Here is a 21,851-nt window from a genome sequence, read left to right as displayed (position 1 = left end):
TGAAGGAAGGGAATAATTACAAATTGAACTGAATTATGCCATTTCCCATGTCAGGTTTTTCATTTAATTGGAATTTATAGGAAAATGATATTGCAAACTTATGCAAGGATTATAAAAGTGGCAGGAACATGGGTTGCCTCATCTGAGATGTGAATTTGTTTTTCCTTTATAAAGAAGTACTTGGAAATGAATGATATTATAAATCCAGCCCCATCATGTACATAAACAAAAGCAATGGTCCATTATAAGTCTGCCTGATTACACAACTTCAAGGCAGAGGGCTTTAGGCACTTTGAAGAGAAAACAGGCCCATTTTTACCTGCATGGAAGGAGCAGAACCTTGGGTTTGAGATGTGACACCCAGATAAGATGTTAGTATCCCACTTAAAACAGAAAGTCATCTTTGTCCCTCTGTTTGATGAAATTCAAATGCACTGGGTTGTAGAACTATATATATTGCCTCTCCCTTCTGTGAGAACCACCAGGGCACCCATGAAAAGAAGATGGATCTCAGTAGGGTTTTCCTTGTAAAATATTTAAATGAAAAATTGAGCATTTTAAGGCTTTCACGATCATTCTTTCTCATCATGCAATAAAATATTCATATAATGCAAAAACGCTGCAGTTGTTACAGCATTTTAATTTAAAAAATAAACAATACAATGGTGATTTCCAAGAATGCCATGCAATAGGATAAAGGAAATACGAAGAGAAGGAAAGGAAATTATATTTTTAATCTCCTAGAACTTAATATTTAACAAAGCAACCCTTCACTTTTATTTCAAACAAAAGCCTTTTTTATTAGCGAAATCAAGACAAATTTAGTAGGCTCCGCACATATTATTTGCTTGTTTTATAAGGTTCTCAGTTTGTAAAATAGCATTATCACTTTTATTACTTCACTGCTTTAGCTCATCACATGACTAAGCCTGCAAACCCAGAAAGACTCCTCCACTAACTTCTTAGGAAGTAATTGGATTCCTTATTGAGTGTGTGTGCTGGAACATTTGACTATAAGGAGAGCTAGTGAAGATACCCATTAAGAGCTGAAAAGATTACACCACAAAAACACTTCAGAAGTTTCTCAAAGGAAGTTCTCCTGTGGATATATTTCATACCTCCTATTTGGGTCCATGATGTAGTGAAAGGCAACATATGCAAAGGGTATGTCACATTAAATTAAATTTAAGCATGTGTATAGAGTAAATATAACAGATGTAATAAAAGAATGCATCACAGGCATTTAAAGCAGTGTAGAAACCAAAGTTAATGCATATTTCAGTCTCAGTATGAGAAGGCTAAATAACTCATGGTCAAAGAAATTGAATTATGGGAAAACTAAGTTCATAGGTCACAGTATAAATCAGAGAAGACTTGGGTCCTTCATTTCCTTTTTAAAAAATTATTGGCACCACCTCAGGAGCATACCTCAAGTAAAAGGCTCTATGTTGTTTTAACTAGAATTGTCAGTTATTTATAATGGTTGGCCCTTTCAAAGGCATTAACATTCTTCCATTTAAATATGTACGCATGTATTTATTTCTCACACACTAGGCATTTGAAGAAATCATCAGTAATTTAGACGTTTGCATTTTGTTTCTGGAAATACTTTTCTCAGAGCATATTATATTTGGGTATGATCCTTAATGCCTCATCAGTGAAAACATACAAACAAGAGGCCACTGAAACACAGGGCATGAGGTTGCCTTTGATGTCACTCAACTTTATATTAAAATTAAACGTTAGAACTCTGCAGGAAGTGAGCACACTGGGCGGGCAGGGGTTAACCTATGAGCCAGGGTCAAAAGGAACTGAAGTCAGCAGGGGTAACCAGATGTTAGAGAACCCCAGGCATCACCTCCCAGTTGGTGATCCTCCTCTCTGGCCCCACCTTGTCCCAGTCTGTGTGCTTGAGTCACGGTGCTTCCCACTGCCCTCCCCACTCTGACCTCCAGGGTTCTTGACCTGAGTTTGCCAACCTGGCTTTGCTCTGTGGGAAGCCTGACTTTGACCTGGCAATCTGATTCTAATGTTCTGCTCTGTTTCTGATCTTGCTTCCTGTTTGCTCTGTCTACAGTATCTCAGGTCTTAATCTCTCTATTTCCACAACCAAATCTCTACTCTTGACCACACCTTCTGTTTGATGCTTTGGCATTTTTGTGACTTGGCCTATTCCCTGGCCAACCTATTTTACAAGAGAAGGAATGATGCTAGCCTATCCCTTTACAAATTTTAGTTTCCACTGGTCTGTCAAAGTTTCTTAAGTTTTTAAACTATATGTAAACCATATAACTTGATATATAATATATACATATATATCATCAGTAAATTGAAGTTACCAAGGGTTAAATTTTGAAAAATGTGTTATTTTCAAAATCTACTAAGCCTGACAGAATCAACTGTGTATTTTCAAAACATATAAAAATAGCGTCCTCTTATCTTACGCTACCAAACCACAAGACATGTATGAAAAGACAAAATAGAAATTTCCTTCCTAATAAACAAATAGTCATAATAAAACTTCATTTCACATGGCATCCTTTTTGCAAATATGATGTGAGATGAAGGTGTCACACTGTGAAATTTTACTTAAAGCACAGATAAAATTCTAGTGCTTGGCTAAAAATGTTAACTAACCTGACTTTGCATATTAGTCAAAGTTTGTTATGTAGTGTAATTGCAAACTAAAAACTTGTATTTTTAATACACATGATAAAAAAAATGTTCACTTATGGTTAAATAACTGAACTGGATAACTGTTTACTATCATCACATGAAACTGCAGTACACCGAGCAAATCAACTATAACCTACAAAAAAAAATCAGTCAGCAAGCTTTAGGTGAATTTTCCATATTCAGCACTCCAAAGAATAAAAATTATATATATATTAATAAATCCCATGTAGGTTCATAATACCGATTAAACATCACACATTCCAGTGCTTTCTGAACAGTGTTCTATAAATAACTTCAGTTTAAAGGAGCTGATGAAATATAAAGTCCAGAAACAATCCATGTTTAAGCGCATCTCTTTGACAAATCTTGGTTCAGCAAATTCAGGGCCCCAAACTGTGCGTCCTGATTACCCCACGGGTCCACATGCACACACCTGGGAGCCCAGCTACAGCCAGATAAACAGGGTATGAAAAGATGGGAATACAACAAGTGATTTCAGAACCACTCTGAAGTATGTTCTGAATACTTGTTTGCAGCCTAGACAAGAATGGAAATTCTGTGAGGAAAATATGCCTACCTTCATTCTGATAAAATGGTGATGTTTTGAAGCACCCAGCAAGAAACAAGAGTGGATTTCAGTGGACCTCATACCAGCCTCTAACTCTGTGAAAATCAAGTTATATCTTCACCTCTTTCAACCTATTAATTGCTTCCGAAAGCATAAGCCCTGACAAATCTTGGAATGTCAATTACTTGAAGTGTTTTCTCTAAAAGGAACAAATCTCCACACACGTCACCAGCAACTGAGGGGAAGATGCAGGAAATAGGAGCCATTGTCTGCAAAGAAGAGGCCTAGTGGACTCTCTCCCTCAGCGTGGCAAACACTTACCACAGCATCTTAACCAGAGTAGGTGCTAAATATATATATATTTAGCTATATATATGTGCTATATATATATGCTAAATAAATATATATATTTCAATATTTTGATCTTGTTCCAAGTAGAATTTTTATGTTTGTATAAAAAGAAACAAAATGAAAGGGAAGGAACCAAAAAATGCAGTTGCAAACAAGATAATTCCTTCACGAGGAAGTCGTTTGTATCTTTTCTCTACCCCCTCTGACTCTCCGGCCTGCTCGGCCTAAGCCACCTAGAGCTGCCTGTGGAATACTCAGGGGGGCGCCCTAACCCTCTCTCCCGTGTAACCAAGGTAATAGAGTCAGCCCCAACCTGGCTTAAGATGTACACTCTTGGATGGCTACAGGGCTGGGGCTACATTCTACACCTGGAAATGGTCTGGCTGAAGTGGCATTTGAAAGGGTGACGGATGTTTTTCTTCAGTATTGCTTTGGCAATTCTGGGTCTTTTGTGATTCCATATAAATTTTAGGATTGTTTGTTCTAGTTCTGTGAAAAATGTCCTGGGTAATTTGATAGGGTTCGCACAGGGAACTATGTTCAATATCGTAATAACCTTTAATGAAAAACAATAGGAAAACAAATAGATGTATGTATATGCATGACTGGGACATTGTGCTGTACACCAGAAATTGACACATGATAATGGACTGTACTTTAATTTAAAAAAAAAAAAAAAGGCTGATAGATGAGCTGGAGGTCATGGAAGCTGCTACAATATCTGTAGGAACAACTACATTATAAACCTGAAAATGTGCCACTGTCCCTTGTGGGCTGTTCTCTCATTTTTAAGAGCACCGAGGACCTGCCAGAGTCAACATAGGAGCCTTCACCTCAGGCATCAGACACACACAATCACATTGCTATGTTTTCCAGGCTCAAAACCTGTCCAGGAATTAGAGAATATGTAATGGAACAAATACCTTAAATTTAGTTAAAGGCAGATGAAAAAGAAGTGCTCCAAATTGGGAAGAGGAATGCAGTGTCTATCTACAAAGCTAGGGAAAAATCAAAATGGTCCAATCATTTATTTAGCCTCATATATCTAAGAAACCTCAGGGTTTCTATTGATTTTTTTTTCTCTTTGCAGTTGTGTTTATATCTGAAGAAACACTCTTTAAACCTCCCCTGGGGGAGGGGGTGGAGAGGGGAGAGACCTGGACTTGGTAAACTTCAAAAACTGAGCTCACCTGAAAAGAATGAAACTACGGTGCTGGTTGCTACCTTGGCGTCCACTAGCCTGGCTTATTCTAAACCGCACCACCTAGATGGATAAGTAGCTGTTTAGAGCCTGCTACCTACCCATTGAGGGAGGTAGACTGTCCACCTTCTTTGAAAGCATTTGCATTTTCTAGCAGTCACTGGTTTATAGCACTGGGGCATTCCTCTCTTCTTCAACTCCCGTCAGCCCTTTCTCCCCACTGATTTCAGAAAGAAGTGAGCAGGAGGGAAAATTACTACACGACTGGTAAACACGAAGCCAAACATCCTCTGGGGCCAAAAAACAAAAACTGTTCTTTAGGACAGAAAGTTGGAAAAATTGGAGTATTAAGGAAAATTGCAGAGCAGTTACAGTGCACCTAAATCAGGCAACTTCTCTTGCTCTTTCTGTTTTGTTTTGTTTTTCCCTTCCTTTCCTAAGAAAAAAGAGAGAAGGTTTGCTTTGTTTTGGGGGGTTTTTTTGGGGGGGCGGGGGGAGAGGGTAATTAGATTTAATTATTTAGTTGTTTATTTTTTTAATGGAGGTACTAGGGATTGAACCCAGGACCTCCTGCATACTGAGCTATACCCTCCCCCACCGAGAGAATGCTTGTTTAATACACTGTTTCAGCAGCACTTAATTTTTCTCCATATCACAATAGGGTGATTTTTATATATCAGCAGAAAAATGTAAGCTACAAAAATATAGAAGCTCTTTGGCTATGGTTAGGCACATATTAAAAGAAATCCTGAATAACTTGACTTACATTTTAATCTGAACTTTAAATATTAATGCATATCAATAAGTTTATAAGTACCCAATCAACGAATGACCCCTTTTCTTTTCACCTATTTTTTCATGGAATTGTATGGTACTACCTGTATTTACCTCATTTTCACCTAATTTGATGACTTTGTAATTACAACTTAAATGTAAGTCAGCCTCCTCTTACAGTCTGTAAATGAATTTAAGAAGGACAAGTATTACTTCTTTGATCGATACCAATTTAATTGCATATAGACCAATATAGGTAAAGAGAGTTTTTGAGGGGAACAGAAACAGAAATGTTTTTGCAACAAAAATAATACAGTTTATGATTGTGTATTCTGTCAGGAGTCTTACAAACTGCAATTTAAGCAAATGACCACAGGGGCTTTTTTCCTAATCCTGGCCATCGCCTTAAGTGAGTGATCAAGTCTGAACCTTATAGTGAGCACTGCTTTTTTTTCCTAAATACCTTCCTACTTAGCAGCCTAAAGGGACCCGTCACATCAGTAACACCTTCTATGCGCTGTCGCGTCCCAGCTTGAACACACTAAACTCAGGCGCCTTTGAAATCTTTAAAGCCAATCATACATAAGACAGATTCTATATTGCAGGGCTGGATGGCTACACTTCAGCACAAAACAATATTTCAAGCTTTCTGATATACATGTGTCACCTCTTTGTGACAAATAGCTGGTATTAATTAGGCACTAGACTTGGTGAGATTGCTGTTATTAACTGAGAGAAGATGGGTTGGATTTAATTGTGTGTGACATCAAAGTCAAGTGACTGATATTTCAAGCATCATTTAAAATGTTTGATATTGAAGTCATTGTATTCACATAAAGACTGTCTAAAAATATAAAGGAGACTGATGAGAAAAGAACTGAAATGCATTTGTACATCTATCTTATGAAGTCTGTTTGATGTCATTTTCCTGGTATTTTCAATCCATGTAGGTAATATTTATTTGTTTAGCTGCTTAAAATTTTCGCTTCAGAATGGACTTTACAGTTCTCAGAATTAACCCTGAGCCAAACATGGTCTGTTTATATTGGTAACTGCTCTTAACAAGCTGTTCATTTGTTTAAAATATGTTTTAATGTAGAAAAAAAAAAAGGAAATGGAACAAAATTATTTTAATAAAGTGTCATATTATCTATAAAAAAATCATTGGGAAAAACTAAAATAACTAAAAAGCATTTGGAAAACATTTTAAGTAAAACTTTATCAAGAGTTTTTATAGAGAAAGCAATTTTGCTACCTAAAAAATACATTGAAACACTATCACTTATTTAATGATGACCAGCATTTCCTACATCACGTTAATACCTAAAAATGTAGGAGAGAATCACTGTAAGTCAAAATCAGTCCAATAAATCCAATTAGTTAAAGCAAGGATGTTCTAATATTGAGGTAGTGTAATAGTTTGTTTAATTACTTTCAGAGAAAAGATTAAGATATTTATCGACAGTTGACAAAATACAGAAGACAATTACATGGAAATCTGCCTAATTGAAATGTAATATGTTGTAAGAAAATACCCCTTGGGTGTTGTTTTAAGAATAGAAATACAATTCACAATAGCCAAAAGTTAATATGTTTTCTAACGTATCACCAAATGCTCTAATAAAGAGCTGAGGAAAGATATCAGAATATAAAAATGTTGAGAGTTGAAATAAACAGTGTTGAATCATTTTATTTGAATTATCTTTTAATTTTTCTTCTTGATTTCTTTGAATCATATAGATAGGTCCTTGTGAAAATTTGGTTAAAAGACATATGCTTAAATTTTTTAACCACACTTTAGTTTTCTATCTTATGTACATAATTTCCCCCTTTGTTCTCAAAATTACTTGTGAAGATAATCATGACAAGGAGGGACATACACTGAGAAAGATGGAGGGCAGAAAAAAAGCAACCAGTCACATTAGATCTGGGCCTACTCTGCACACAGAGAGAGAGAAAACTATCTACCATCACATTGGAAAGATGTGGGGGAAAGCTGCTCTCTGAGTCACCCCGCCCTCAACCACTCAGATCAACCCAGCCCTGCGAGCCACAGGCGAACACCTGCAGGGCACTGCCCTGCTTCCTCCCAGCCCACCAGGCCTGCCAGACAACCCATCTTGGCTCCAACATGGCAGTGCCCATCCCAGCATTTTCTTCTGGTCAGAGCAGATCCCAGTAGGATAGACAGTGCTGGCCAGTGGCAATGGCACTGGGACAAGGATGTACTGTCAACTAGGCTGTGTCCACTGTCAACTAGGCTGTTGGCTCACACTGCCAACCAGCACTCCCCCAAAAGCCACACTCACACGGTTGCTCATGGTATCTCAGCCTCCACAGTTCACGGTATCAGTTCTTAAAACTTTGACTAGCATCCCTGTGTAACGCTATTTACATAAAGACATTTAACTGTCAAAGACAAAGATGAATCATAGAACAGTAAAGCTGGGTGGGACACAAGACATCATCTTATTTAAACTATTAATGTCACAAATTAGGAAATTCATGTCTGAGGAAGTAATTTACCTACGTTTACATAGAAAATGGCAAAAAGAAAAAAGTGCAGAAGAATACAGGTATGCATTGTCAATTTTTAAGATTTATTTGCATCAAAATTTTTTTAAAAATTTTAATTACTTATGAGAGGAATCATCAGTAAATGTATAAATAAAAATAGAGATTCAACAAACACCACCACCACCATTACCTTTCAAATTCCCAGGACAGATTTAGATATGTAAAATTCAAGACGAAACAGGAGTCATGTGTAACTGCCTTGTGCTTATCATAAATATATACTTAACAGCATTAGAAGTTATGAAGTATGTGAAAATGTCTAGGAAAGTCCCTGGCCTATAGTAAGTTTTCAAAATGTTAAAAAATTTTTTCACATTTAGAAATGCTAAGAATGGGCCACCATAATATTCTTTGCATGTAGCAAACCAAATAATGGCTATGCATGAGCATTAGCTTTCATAGATTATTTATGTCAACCAAGCATCTGATTGTAAACTGAAATTGCCTGCCTTTGAGAGCTTAAATTCAGAAGGCACAGTAGACAACTTGAAGTAAAGGAACTACGGTCAGAAAAAGATTTAAACATCATTAAAACAGTGTTTGTTCTCTCTTGACTATCCTGAGATATGAAAGTTACTCTATGATTCAGAAAAATGCAAAATAAATTCATGTGGCCAAGGAAAGCAGGGCATAGAACTTACTCATTTACAGCACAGGAGGGACTCATGAGGTTTGGTGTTGTGTGTGTGTGTGTGTGTGTGTGTGTGTGTGTGAAGCATCTGCCTTGAAATTTTTATCACATAATTATGTAAAACAAACCATTATGCATTGTAATATGTGCACTGGTGATCGTAACATCTTGCAATGACTACAGCATAAGAACATCCAGGCAACACATTCAGGTTGAAATCAAATGTACTAAAAGAAAAAAAAATCAAGTAACACATACTAAATTTTTCTATATGAACAAAAAGAGGTTTTAGAAATGCTCCTGGATTTCAAACTCTAATTTTCAGGATAACAAATTCACACATACACACACACACACACCTTCATATATCAGGCAATTTATTCAAACTGACTAACTGGAGGTTCATTATAGAAAACTTCTAAATCATGTTTCAGCAAGTTTATGTGTATACACATATATATACAACACATACTCACACATTCAAATGCTTTGAAGCTTTGCTTTTTGGAGCAGTGGGGAAGAAAAGAATAAAATTCATCCAAAGATTCAGATGCTATGCAGTTTATTGACTTAGTTTTGACAGTTGTTTGTTTATTACAGCCTCAAGAGGCTCCAAATAGTATTTTTTAATCAATACTATTAAACTATGTTGGTCCCTTTCTTATTGTGCCTTTTATTTTAAAAACAGTGTTCTCAAGTCATAAAAGTAATGCTTACTAGATACATGAAACTTAGAATATACAAAGAAACACCAAAAGAAAATTCAAAGCCACCAAAAATTATCAAAACACATTCACAAACAAAAAAGATACCAGGTTAAGAAGAAAAGAACAATGAATCACATAGACTGAGATGAAGGGATGGAAAAGATATTTCAAATAAGTGGTAACCCAAAAAAAAGTAAGATAGATATATCAGACAAATAGAGTTTAAAATAAAAATGGTAAAAAAAAAAAAAAAGAGAGAGAGAGAGAGACAGGGAAGGTCATTATATAACGATAAAGAATCAATTCATCAAGAAGATATAACAATTATAAATACTTATGCACTCAATACCAGAGCACCTAAATATGAAAAAAACAAATATAATTAAAAAGAGAAATAAACACCCCACTCTCAACAATATATAAATTATCCAGACAGATAATCAACAAGGAAACAGGAGATTTGAACAGCACTGTAGATGGAATGGACCTAACAGACATGTATAGAACAGTCTATCCAAACAACAGCAGAATACACCTTAGTTTCAAGAGCACATGAAACATATTCTAGGATAAATCATGTGTTAGGCTACAAAACAAGTCTTAGCAAACTCAAGAGGACTGAAATAATGTCAAGTATGTTCTCTGATAACAACCGTATAAAACTAGAAAACAATAATGGGGGTGGGGGGAAGCTGGAAACTCACCGCCACTTGGAAATTAAACAACATTCTTCTGAACAAGCAATGAATCAAAGAAGAAATTAAAGGGGAAATTAAAAAGTATCTGGAGACGAACAAAAATAGGAATGCAACACACCAAAAGTTATGGTATGTAGCAAAAGCAGTTTTAAGAGGGAAGTTCATAGCAATAAATGCCTAAATTAAGAAACAAGAAACCTCTCAAATAAAAAACCTAACTCTTTGCCTAAAAACACTATAAAAAGAAGAATCAACTGAGCCCAAAGTTAGCAGAAGGAAGGAAATGATAAGGATAAGAGCAGAAATAAATGGAATCGGAAACAAACAGAAAAAAAAAAAAAAAGAAAAATTAACCAAACTAAGAGTTGGTTCTTTGAAAAGATAAACAAAACTGACAAATCTTTTAGCTAGACTAACCAAAGAAAAAAGAGAGAACATTCAAATTAACAAAATTATAAATAAGAAGAGATATTATAACTGATATCACAGAAATACAAAGGATTATAAGAAGCTATTATGTTCCAAAATGTATTTTAAAAGAAATATGTAAAAAGAAAACTACAAGCCAATATCCCTGATGAATATAGATGTAAAATTTCTTAATAAAATACCAGCAAACCGGATTCAGAAATACACTAAAAGGACCAATTACTGTGATCAAGTAGGATTTATCCCTGGGATGCAAGGATGTGTCAACATCCTAAAATCAATGTGACACATCACATTAATAGAATGAAAGGAAAAAATCATATGCTCATCTCAATAGACACAGGAAAATATCTGACAAAATTCAACATCCATTCATGATAAAAACTCAACAAACTAGGTGTAGACGGAACATACCTCAATTTAATAAAGGCCATATATGACAAGGCAATTAATGACAAGCTGACATCATACTTAAGGGTTAAATGTTGAAAGCTTTTCTCTAAGGTCAGGAACAAGACAAGGGTCTCTACTCTCATCACTTCTATTCAACATAGTACTGGAAGTCCCAGCTAGAGCAATCAGGCAAGAAAAAGAAATAAAAGGCATTAGAATTGAAATAGAAGTAAAACTGCCTCTATTTACAGGTGACATGATTTTATATAGAGAAAATCCTAAACATGCAATGAAAAATACTGTTAGAACTAATAAACAAATCAGTAAGGTTTCAGGATACAAAGTCAGTATATAAAAGCCAGTTTCTATACACTAACAACAAATAATCCAGAAAAGAAATAACAAAAAAAAATCCTATTTACAATAGCACCAAAAATGGTAAAATACTTGGGAATAAATTTAACCAAGGAAGTATAAGATATCCATACTGAAAACAACAAGACATTGATAAAGGAAATCAAAGAAGACACAAATAAGTGGAAAGACACTGTGTTCATGAATTGAAAAAATGAATATTAAAATGTCCATGCTACTCAAAGCCATTTATAGAATCAATGCAATCCCTATCAAGATTCTAACATTTATATGGAACCACGAAAGACCACAAATAGCCAAAGCAAACCTGAGAAAGAAGAACAAAGTGGGAGGCATTACACTTCCTGACTTCAAAAAGTTAGAAAGCTATAGTGATCAAAAAAGTATGGTAAATTAGAAAAAAGAGAGGGAGACTAGGGGGTATAGCTCAGTAGTAGAGCGTACGCTTAGCATGAACGAGGCCCTGGGTTCACTCCCCAGTACCTCCATCAACAAAAACAAAAAAGAAAGAAAGAAGAGAAAAAGAAAAGGAAAGGAAAGGAAAGGGGGGAAAGAAGCAAATATCACAATAAAGCAAATCTCACAAATTAAAAGGTTAAAAGTATGGTAGTAACATAGAAAACAGACACATAGACTGGCAGACCAATAGAACAGAATCAAGAGCCCAGAAGTAAACCCATGTGTATACAATCAGCTAATATTGGACAAGGAAGCCAAGAATATTCAACGGGGAAAAACAATCTCTACAATAAATGGTGCTGGGAAAATTGAATATTCACACATAAAAGGATGAAATTAGACCACTATATTATACCACTCACAAAAATTAACTCAAAATGGATAAAAACATAATGTAAGACTAGAAACCATAAAAATCCTAGAAGAAAACATAGGAAAAAAAATCTCCTTGACATGGAGTCTTGGCAATAATTTATTGGATATGACACCTAAAGCACAATAAATAAATTAAAAAATAAATAAACAAGTGGGACAACATCAAACTGAAAGCTTCCTCAGAGCAAAAGAAACAATCAACAAAATGAAAAGACAACCTGTGTAATGGGAAAAAATTTTTGCAAACCGTTATTGATAAATAGTTAATACCTAAAATATATAAAGAATTCATACAACTCAATAGCAAAAAAAAAAAAAAAAATCCAACTTAAAAATTGGCAAAGGAGCCAAATAGACATTTTTCCTAAGAAGATATACAAATGGCCAATGAATACATGAAAAGGTGCTTAACATCACCAATCATTAGGGAAAAGCAAATCAAAACCATGATGAGATGTCATCTCAGACCTATTAGAATGGCTATCATCAAAAATATCAAGAGAGAAATGCTAGCAAGGATGTGGAGAAAGAGGAAGCCTTGTGCATTATTGGTAGGATTGTAAATTGGCACAGCCACTAGGGAAAACAGTATGGAGGTTCCTCAAAAAACTTAAAATAGAACTAACTTATGATCCAGCAATTCCACTTTTCGGAATATATCCAAAGGCTATGAAAACACTAACTTGAAAAGATCACCACACCTTTCTGTTCATAACAGCATTATTTACAATAGCCAAAACATGGAAACAACCTAGGTGTCCATGTGTCCATTGATGGATGAATGGATAAAGAAGCTGTGAGAGATAGATGATAGATAGATAGATAGATAGATAGATAGATAGATAGATAGATAGATAGATAGATAGATAATATATATATATAAAAGCAAGAAATCCTGCCATTTGCAACAACACAGATTAGCCTTAAGGGCATTGTGCTAAGTGAAATAAGTCAGACAGAGAAAGATAAATACTGTATGATCTCACTTACATGTGGAATCTTTTAAAAAAACAAAATAAAATAACCTAACATAGAAAAAGATCAGATTTGTGATTATAGGCTGGTGGGGGAGGTTTAGGTGGTAAAAAGGGAGTTCGATGAAGGTAATCAAAAGGTACAAACTTCCAGTTATCAGTTAAATAAGTACTGGGAGGTACTGTACAACCTGATGACTATAATTAACATTGCTGTAAGGTATATTTGAAGGTTGTTAAGAGAATAAATCTTAATGTTCTCATCACAAGGAAAAAAAGCCATTTTTTTCTTTTATTTTGCATCTATATATGATGGCTGTTAACTAAACTTACTGTGGTAATTATTTCACTATATATTAAGGCAAGTTATTATGCCATACAGCTTAAACATATAACAGTGCTATACGTCAGTTGTATCTCAGCAAAACTGGAAAAAAATTTAAACATATATTTCTGGTGGAAATGAAAATATTTTAACATATTTTGAAAATTATTTGGCAACACATTAACAAGACTCAAACATATTCAAGTTCTTTGACTTGCAAATTCTGCTTGGAGTCTATTACAACTACATTAGGAGAAATATGAAAAAGTCATATCACAAACATGTTCATTATGTTATATATAAGTACAAAAATAGTATGGAACATAAATGAAACATGGGAAATTGGTGAGGTAAATTATGCATACCAAAATGGAAGAATACTATGTATTCATTCAAATAATATGAAAAATTTTATAATAGAGTATTACAGAAGAAAACAGAATACAAGATTATGCATACAAGGCAATTGCACTTTATGTTAGGGATGATTTCCTGAACACCACACCAAACTCAGGATGACTCTTCAGATAGGAATAAATGTCAATGGAGTGATGAATTTACAGGATATGGACATCTACAGTCACGTTAGCAACATTTTACCATATGCTTCTTTTATGTCTTCAGGCTTATCTCTGATTTTTCCAGTCTTCCCTCCAAATGACAGCACTGGGTAAAAACATGATTGTTTGGCCTTCATCACAGGGTTTTATCTAAATCAAACTCAATTCCAATATTACTGATTTTCAGATCCATTTTTCAATGCCAGAACAACCCACCATTTGAGCAACACTTGAAAGACAGTGTCGTAAGGCACTAAAAATGTTTTAAATTATAAAAATTGGATACAGAAAAATCATAGCCCAATAGTTGCCAAAACCATTTACAGAATTTCTGATGTATGTAAACTACAGCATGTTTCCCATGATAATGAAAAAGATGGTACACATTTATGTTTAACAGCTCAAGTGACAGTCTATAAGAAAATAGCACAAACCCAGTTTATAATTCATGCCAGCTTTGATACTGAAATAGATAATAGATTTTTACATTTATTTCAGCAAGTTGTTTAACTATATGACCAATCCTAAATGACCAACCCTATATTGTATGGCGTAATCAGAATTAACTTTAAACATATCTAATCAAGCTCTAATGAAATATTGTAATAACCATCTATAGTGGGTTGAATTGTGCACCCCCCAAAAAATACATCAATTCCTTAATCCCCAGAAAATGTAAATTTGAATTTATTTGGAAAAAGGGATATTGTGGATATAACTAAGTTAAGAATCTTGAGTTAAAATCATCCTGGATTATCCAAATGGGCCCTCAGTCTAGCGTGTGTCCTTATAAAAGGCAAAGGAGGGACACATAAAAGAGGAGAAGGCATTGAAAGACTGGGGCAGAGACTGGAATGCTGGCTACCAGCCAAGAAACACCTAGGAATGCCTGGAGTCAATAGAAGCTGGAACAGGCAGAGAAAAGCGTATCCCCTAGAATCTCAGAAGGAGCGTGGCCCTTCCAACACCTGGAAATCAGACTTCTGGCCTCCAGAACCATGAGAGAATAAATTTTTGTTGTTTTAGGCTACTAAGTTTCATTGTAAACAACAGGAACCCAATACACCATCCTTTCACTCTTCTCTTTTTTGAATAAAACCTTTTAATTTCTAGTAGCAAAAATATCCCTTTATAAATATGCATTCACCCGTGAGGGTCAGAATGGAAAACACACAAACACATACAAATATAGCAAAGGACTAGCAAATCAGTACATGTTTACACTTTCAATTATTTTGACAAGGGTAATTTGTCATGCATTATAATGATGCAGAGTAAGCTAGTTCTGGTTTTCCAAAGGAGGTTAGCTTTAAAAGCATGAAAGCCCCTCAATGTACTCATCATTAAATCTTCCCTAAAAAGTGACTTCAATATCAAATTCCTATGAGAATTAATAGTGTTTATTGTTAAGCAAATTTATCACTGTCTTTACAGCTAATAAAACCCAATAACTTCAAGAAGAGAGATCATAGAATTCCAGATAAATATGAACTAGGAAAACACAATAAATTCTGCCTTTTAAGCTTATTCATTGTACTGAGGAGAAATGAGGATCAGAGATATACTTCTGGGTTTGTGGCAGGACAAATTTCTGAAATATGTGTGTTCCATATGCAACTCACCAGCCACCCCCATTAGACAGCCTCTGGCCTCCTTCAAATCTCTAAAAAATAATTAAACTCCCCAAATTCACTCAATAACCCAAATTATGAAAATTATTTTATTGACCAATTATCCAATGAGAAGGTATACTTAATAATAAAATAAACCAAGTTCCTATTATGCATATGTATTACTTTCTTAAAAGAATAAAAATCATAAATAAAATAGACCCACTGAATTTAAGAGACAGTTTCCTCAAAGCTGCTCTGAACCAGCATCGTTCCCTCCAAGCCCTGGCGAAAGGCTTTTTCAGAGGTGTCACGACCAACTTTGCACCAACATCCCATTTGTAGAGACTGGGTAAGATGCTATACGGCCAAAGGGGGTTACAGTTCTGGAGGTCCAGCCAGCTAACGTGGTCTAAACCTACCACATCCATATTACAATCATTTTACAACCAAACTCCATTTACAACCCTGAGTCTAGCAAATTTCACAAGTCTCTTAACCTTAAATAACTCACTCTTCTTTCTGTTCACCTTTCTCTGGCTGAATTGTAAAAAAGGTCATAGAGGGTGATAAGAATTACAGTATTATAAATAAGTTTCTTCTGTACAGCACAGGAAACTATATTCAATATCTTATAGTAACCTATAATGAAAAAGAATATGAAAAGGAATATGTGTATGTGTATGTATGACTGAAACATGCTGTACACCAGAAACTGACACATTGTAACTGACTATACTTCAATAAAATAAAATAAAATACATTTTAAAAGAAGAATTACAGTAGCCCCCCCCCCCATGTAAGGCTTCACTTTCTCTGGTTTTATTTATCCTAGGTCAACAATGGTTCAAAAATATTCAATGGAAAATTTCAGAGAGAAACCATTTGTAAGTTTTAAAAAGCACACTGTTTCAAGTCTTGTGATGAAATCTCTCATCCTCTAGCTTCATCCCACCTGGAGGTTAATTTTACTCAATATTAGTCCCAAAGCACAAGAGTAGTGATGCTGGTAATTCGGATATGTCAAAGAGAAGCGGTAAAGTGCCTCCTTTAACTGAAAAGGTGAAAGTTCTCAATAATGAAAAAAAAAAATGGAAGGATACGTTATGGTTACTAAGATCTACAGTAACTTTTATTATAGTGTATTATTATAATTATTCTATTTTATAATTAGTTATTATTGTTAATCTCTTACTGTGCCTAATTGATAAATTAAACTTTATCATGGGTATGTACGTATAGGAAAAAATAGTATATATATATACTATCGTGGTTTCAGACATCCACTGAGGGTCTTGGAACTTATCCCCTGTGAACAAGGAAGGATTACTGTAATATTCATTATTTCCCATAAAACAACAGACAAATGAAAAGGGAAGGAAAAGAAAGGGAAAGGGAGAGGGGAAGGGAAAGGAAAGAAAGCAGAGCAAAGCAAAGCAAACGAAGAAAAGACCTTTGCAAAATAAGCATTCCCATTAGCGCCTTCCAAGCAAAAGTGAATTTCCCCCACAGTGAGCACTCGCCCCTCTTCCTCTCTTCTCATTCACACGTCAGGCCACTGCAGTCTGGCTTCTCCATTACTGCACTTCAAACATTACACCAATAACATCTTCCTTGCTGAATCCAATGCCCTCTTTTTAAATGCTTCCTTTCTTAGCTTTACTCTGGTGTTTGACTACTTTATCTTCACTCACCCTTTGCTTCTCTTATACAACTGGCTGTCTTTATCCCACCATCCCAAACAATCCCTCTCTTTGTGGCATGAGAACATTCTAGTAATATATTGCTAAATGGAAGTAAGCTGAGACTATATAATTAGCCATGTAAATATAGATGCATATCACATCATAAAAAACTCTAAAAAAGAAACAAATGTGATTATTATCTCTAGTTGATAAATAATATGAGAAATTTTGTATTGGTCATTTTTCCTGATTTTTCTTGATTTGTCAGCACAACTTAATAAAGGTCATTTTATATGCATATCAAGCAAAATACACATATAAGTAGAGAAATTTCTCTACACAGACCTTTATTTTATTCATACCAAAATTAGAGTGACATTTCTAAATATATAGGATAATGCCACATTTATGTATTTACCCAACAGAAATGTATGCATATATCCATCAACATACATAATGTTGATAGCAATAGCATATGTAATAACTCCAAACTGGAAGCTACCAAGATGTCCATTAAGAGCAGACTACATAAATAAGTTGTGATACATTCACTGGATGGAATACTACACAGCAATGAAAATGGACAACATAACGCCATTTGCAGCAACATGGATGTCCCTGGACAATGTCATTCTAAGTGAAGCAAGGCAGAAAGAGAAAGAAAAATACTATATGAGATCGCTCATATGTGGAATCAAAAAAAGAAAATGAACATAAATACAAAACAAAAACAGACTCATAGACATAGAATACAAACTTGTGATTGCCAGGGGGGAGATGGGTGGGAAGGGACGGACTGGGAGTTTGAAATTTGTAGATACTGACAGGCATATGTAGAATAGGTAAACAAGATTATACTGTATAGCACAGGGAAATATATACAAGATCTTGTGGTAGCTCACAGCGAGAAAGAATGTGACAGTGCATGTATGTATGATCATGTATAACTGAAAAATTGTGATCTACACTGGAAACGGACACAGCATTGTAAACTGACTATAAGTCAATAAAAAAAGAGTTGTGATACATTCACTGGATGGAATATTATATAGCCATGAAAATGGACAAAGTACAATCACATAACACAAATGGAAAAATCTTACAAAAAAAATGTTGAGTGAAAACTTTGTCCATATACATCCTGTAGATTTCATTTACATGAAATCAGAAACCCAGAAGAACGAATCTCTGGTGTCAGAATAGTGATTACCATTGTGGGGGCACGAGATAGAAAAAGATAGAACACTGGCTTCTTGGGTATTGATGACATACTCTTTCTTGATTGGAGTGCTGTTCACATGGATGTGTTCAGCTCATAAAAATTCACATTTCATGTGTGTAGTTTGTGTATTTTTCCTGTTTATGTGTGATATTTCAATAAAAGTTCTCCACAACTCAATTAAGAACTATTGCCATCTTTGAGTGAGGAAGTATCACTACTCTGCTTCTACATGGATCAAGATTTCCCCTTGAAAAATATCTGGACCATATTAAACACTGGCACACCTCCTCCAGAAAACAGTGAAAAGAGTTCAATTCAAAGATAGGCTTTTGCAGGTAGACTTCTGATTTTTCTTTCAAGACCTAACTCTTTCAAATTACTTTTCCTCTGGAGAACCAGTCAGTACGTGTGTGTGCGCGCGCGCGCTCATGTTAGAAGGAGAGTTGCAGTCCCGAAAATTTTCTCTTTTTTTCTATTATCTAACTTAACATGGATGCACAGAAAAAAACTTTTAAAAACCAAGTTAAGTCAGGACAACCAGAGAAGCCAAAAATCAGAGTTCAATCAAAGGGTAAATGAAATACATGGGAAAGTCAGTCTGAAAATCACCCACTTCAGTAAGTCCTGACTCATTCCCTTATTAATTGTGTGACTTTCAAGAAGTTACTTCAACTTTCTCAGCCTCAGTTCCCTCTCCTGCAGCAAACTTTCTCATGAAACAAAATGAAAAGATAACACTGAGCATAAGAAATATTTCTCAAAAAAAGAGACAATTTTAAATACGCTTCACTTAAGTTAATAATGCTGCAATACAATCGAACATCTGTGTTTCATAGAAAACTACTTTGAGACCATATTTGCATAACTGTTTATTATGTTATCCACATATGTATATATGGCTGGGTTGCATATAAGTCTACATCCTTTCAAATATTAAAGGAGGAATCCTTGAGAGTGCTATTTATTCATTTCTGACATTTTTTGTGAAAAAGAAGAATGTCAATATAGTAAGCAAAATTTTAGCTCATATTGATAAAAATGATAGCTTACTGAATCTAGACAGCTTAAAAGGAACTCCCAATGTTCAATGAAATGTTCAAGAATGGAATTCTCATTAACCTTGAACATCCTCCAGATGCTCCTTTGATAATATTAACTACCTTAAAAACCATGTGGTTTCAGCCCACTGACCCATACAATACATGGTGTGAATGCACATGTGAAAGTTGAAATCAAAGTTTGAGAAAGGTGGATTGTCTGATTTCAGATGAACCTCTACAGACTCAATATTTTTGTTAGCCTTTGTTGAGTAAAGTTCACAATGTGTTTTTTTTTTCCCCCTTTAGTTACTTATCCAGATGATGGAATCATGTGTTCTATGCTGCCTTTAATTTTAAAGGCAGCTGAAGTGTCCACGTAGCAGGAATTGAAAACCCCATATAAAGAGCTTCCACATCATTTTTGTAGCCAATGATGGTCTTAACCAAAATACTGCTGAGATTTTTAGCTTTAAAGTTAGAATAGTAATCTACTGTGACCTTTTACATTTCAAGATGCAAAAAAAGCAATGGATGCTCCATGAAGAGATATTTTTGTGTTTTGTTTCCTTCCATATCTGCAGCACCCAGTGCAATGCTTGGCACACAGTGGAGCTCAATAACTACTCAATAAATGAATGAGTGAATGAGTGAATGAATGAATGAATACAGGTTTCCTCACTAGCAGACAAGGAAATTAATCTACATTGCTGAACCTTGATTTCCCCACCCGATAACTCCAGGAAAGTTTGAATATTATGCCTGTTCTTTTTAATACTTTCTTGTCTTTCCTCCAGTAATTTCTAATATTTATCATTTGAAATAATATTTAGACATTTCTTATATCAAGAGCCTTCTTCTTATAAAATACAATGCTCAGAACTAAATTCAGTAACCCAGGTATAGTTAGAATGGGTATAGTAATTCTATTTCTTTCCTTGTTCCAGACACTGTGTATTTAACTTTTGATAAAAAGAATCTTTAAATTCTGTCAGTCTTGCTGTTGGTGGTGGTAAAGGGTTTACCGTGTTAGTTTATGGTGACCCTGAAGTCAACTGAATTCCTTTGACCAGATCTCTTCAAAATAAAAATATCCTGATGCCTTTATTAGTACCCAAATTCTAGACTTTACATTGATCTCTATGATTTTAAAAACTCAGGCTTACCATTTCTAACTATTAAAGTCTTTCACAAATGATCAGCGGTCAAGATATTAACCATCATAGCAGAGCGGAACCAGAAACGCTTTCATCTCAGGCCCTTCCGTACAGCTGAATTGTGCTTGTTCAAAGCAATTTGTCCTCTTAGAAACAGTAGAAAGTTCAGCAGTCCCTAAGTCACCAGGGATTCTACAACCAGTCCCTAAATACTTTTCACTGAGTTTAGCTAGCACTTTAGGTACTGGGCGGGATGCCTGCACAGTGATTGTCAAGTTCAGGAGATCACACAGAAGAGCAAAAGAGAAAAAACTGAAAAAGGAAAAGGGCAACATTCAAAAGGTCCTGCCTGCTGGCACTGAAGCGAGCAACAGAAGTTTTGTTCACAAATGCTCAGTGTCCTCTTAGCAATTCCTTGCACCTGTGGTCTGCACTCTTCATTCTTGCCTTCCGGGAATCTCAGAAATAACAGAGCACAGGGCATACTCCTGCAGATGACCACGGATTCTTCCTTATTTAAATAAGTCTTCCTTATTCAAAGAATCAGTGAAATCCTATGAAACGTTCTCATACGAACCAAAAGATTTTCTGGAACTTTTTTTAAAACATAAAATTCCTGATACACTCCTTATATTTTTATATATACATTTCACACTTGATTTGTAACCTAAGTATTCCAGATTGGCGTGTACATTTAGGGGGATTCTTAATGTCTTTATATGCTTCTGCTTCCTTTGAAACAATGAGCATTTTGAGGATAAGATCTGCATCTCAATGATGCCAGAAGGTAGTAACTTAATGCACTGGATGATGATGGTGGTGGTGATGGCAGTTACGAAGTGTACATTAATTAGCCGTATGCTCACAAAAATTTTCAATAAGCAACAGTTCAAGGAAAAGTATCATACAGAAAGATATTACTTGGCATATTAATTATAATTTTCAAAAAATGGGAATAGTTAAATACCTTTAAAAATCACTTAACAAATAGGTATTAAGCACCAGCCTAGGCACTAGAGATGTAGGAGAAACAGAACTTGCAACTTGCTGTCCCCATAGTGTCCGGT

This window comes from Camelus bactrianus, chromosome 1 (assembly GCF_048773025.1).
Source record: "Camelus bactrianus isolate YW-2024 breed Bactrian camel chromosome 1, ASM4877302v1, whole genome shotgun sequence".
NCBI lineage: Eukaryota > Metazoa > Chordata > Mammalia > Artiodactyla > Camelidae > Camelus > Camelus bactrianus.
The sequence above is the reverse complement of the archived record's forward strand: the minus strand, read 5'-3'. Positions refer to the sequence as shown.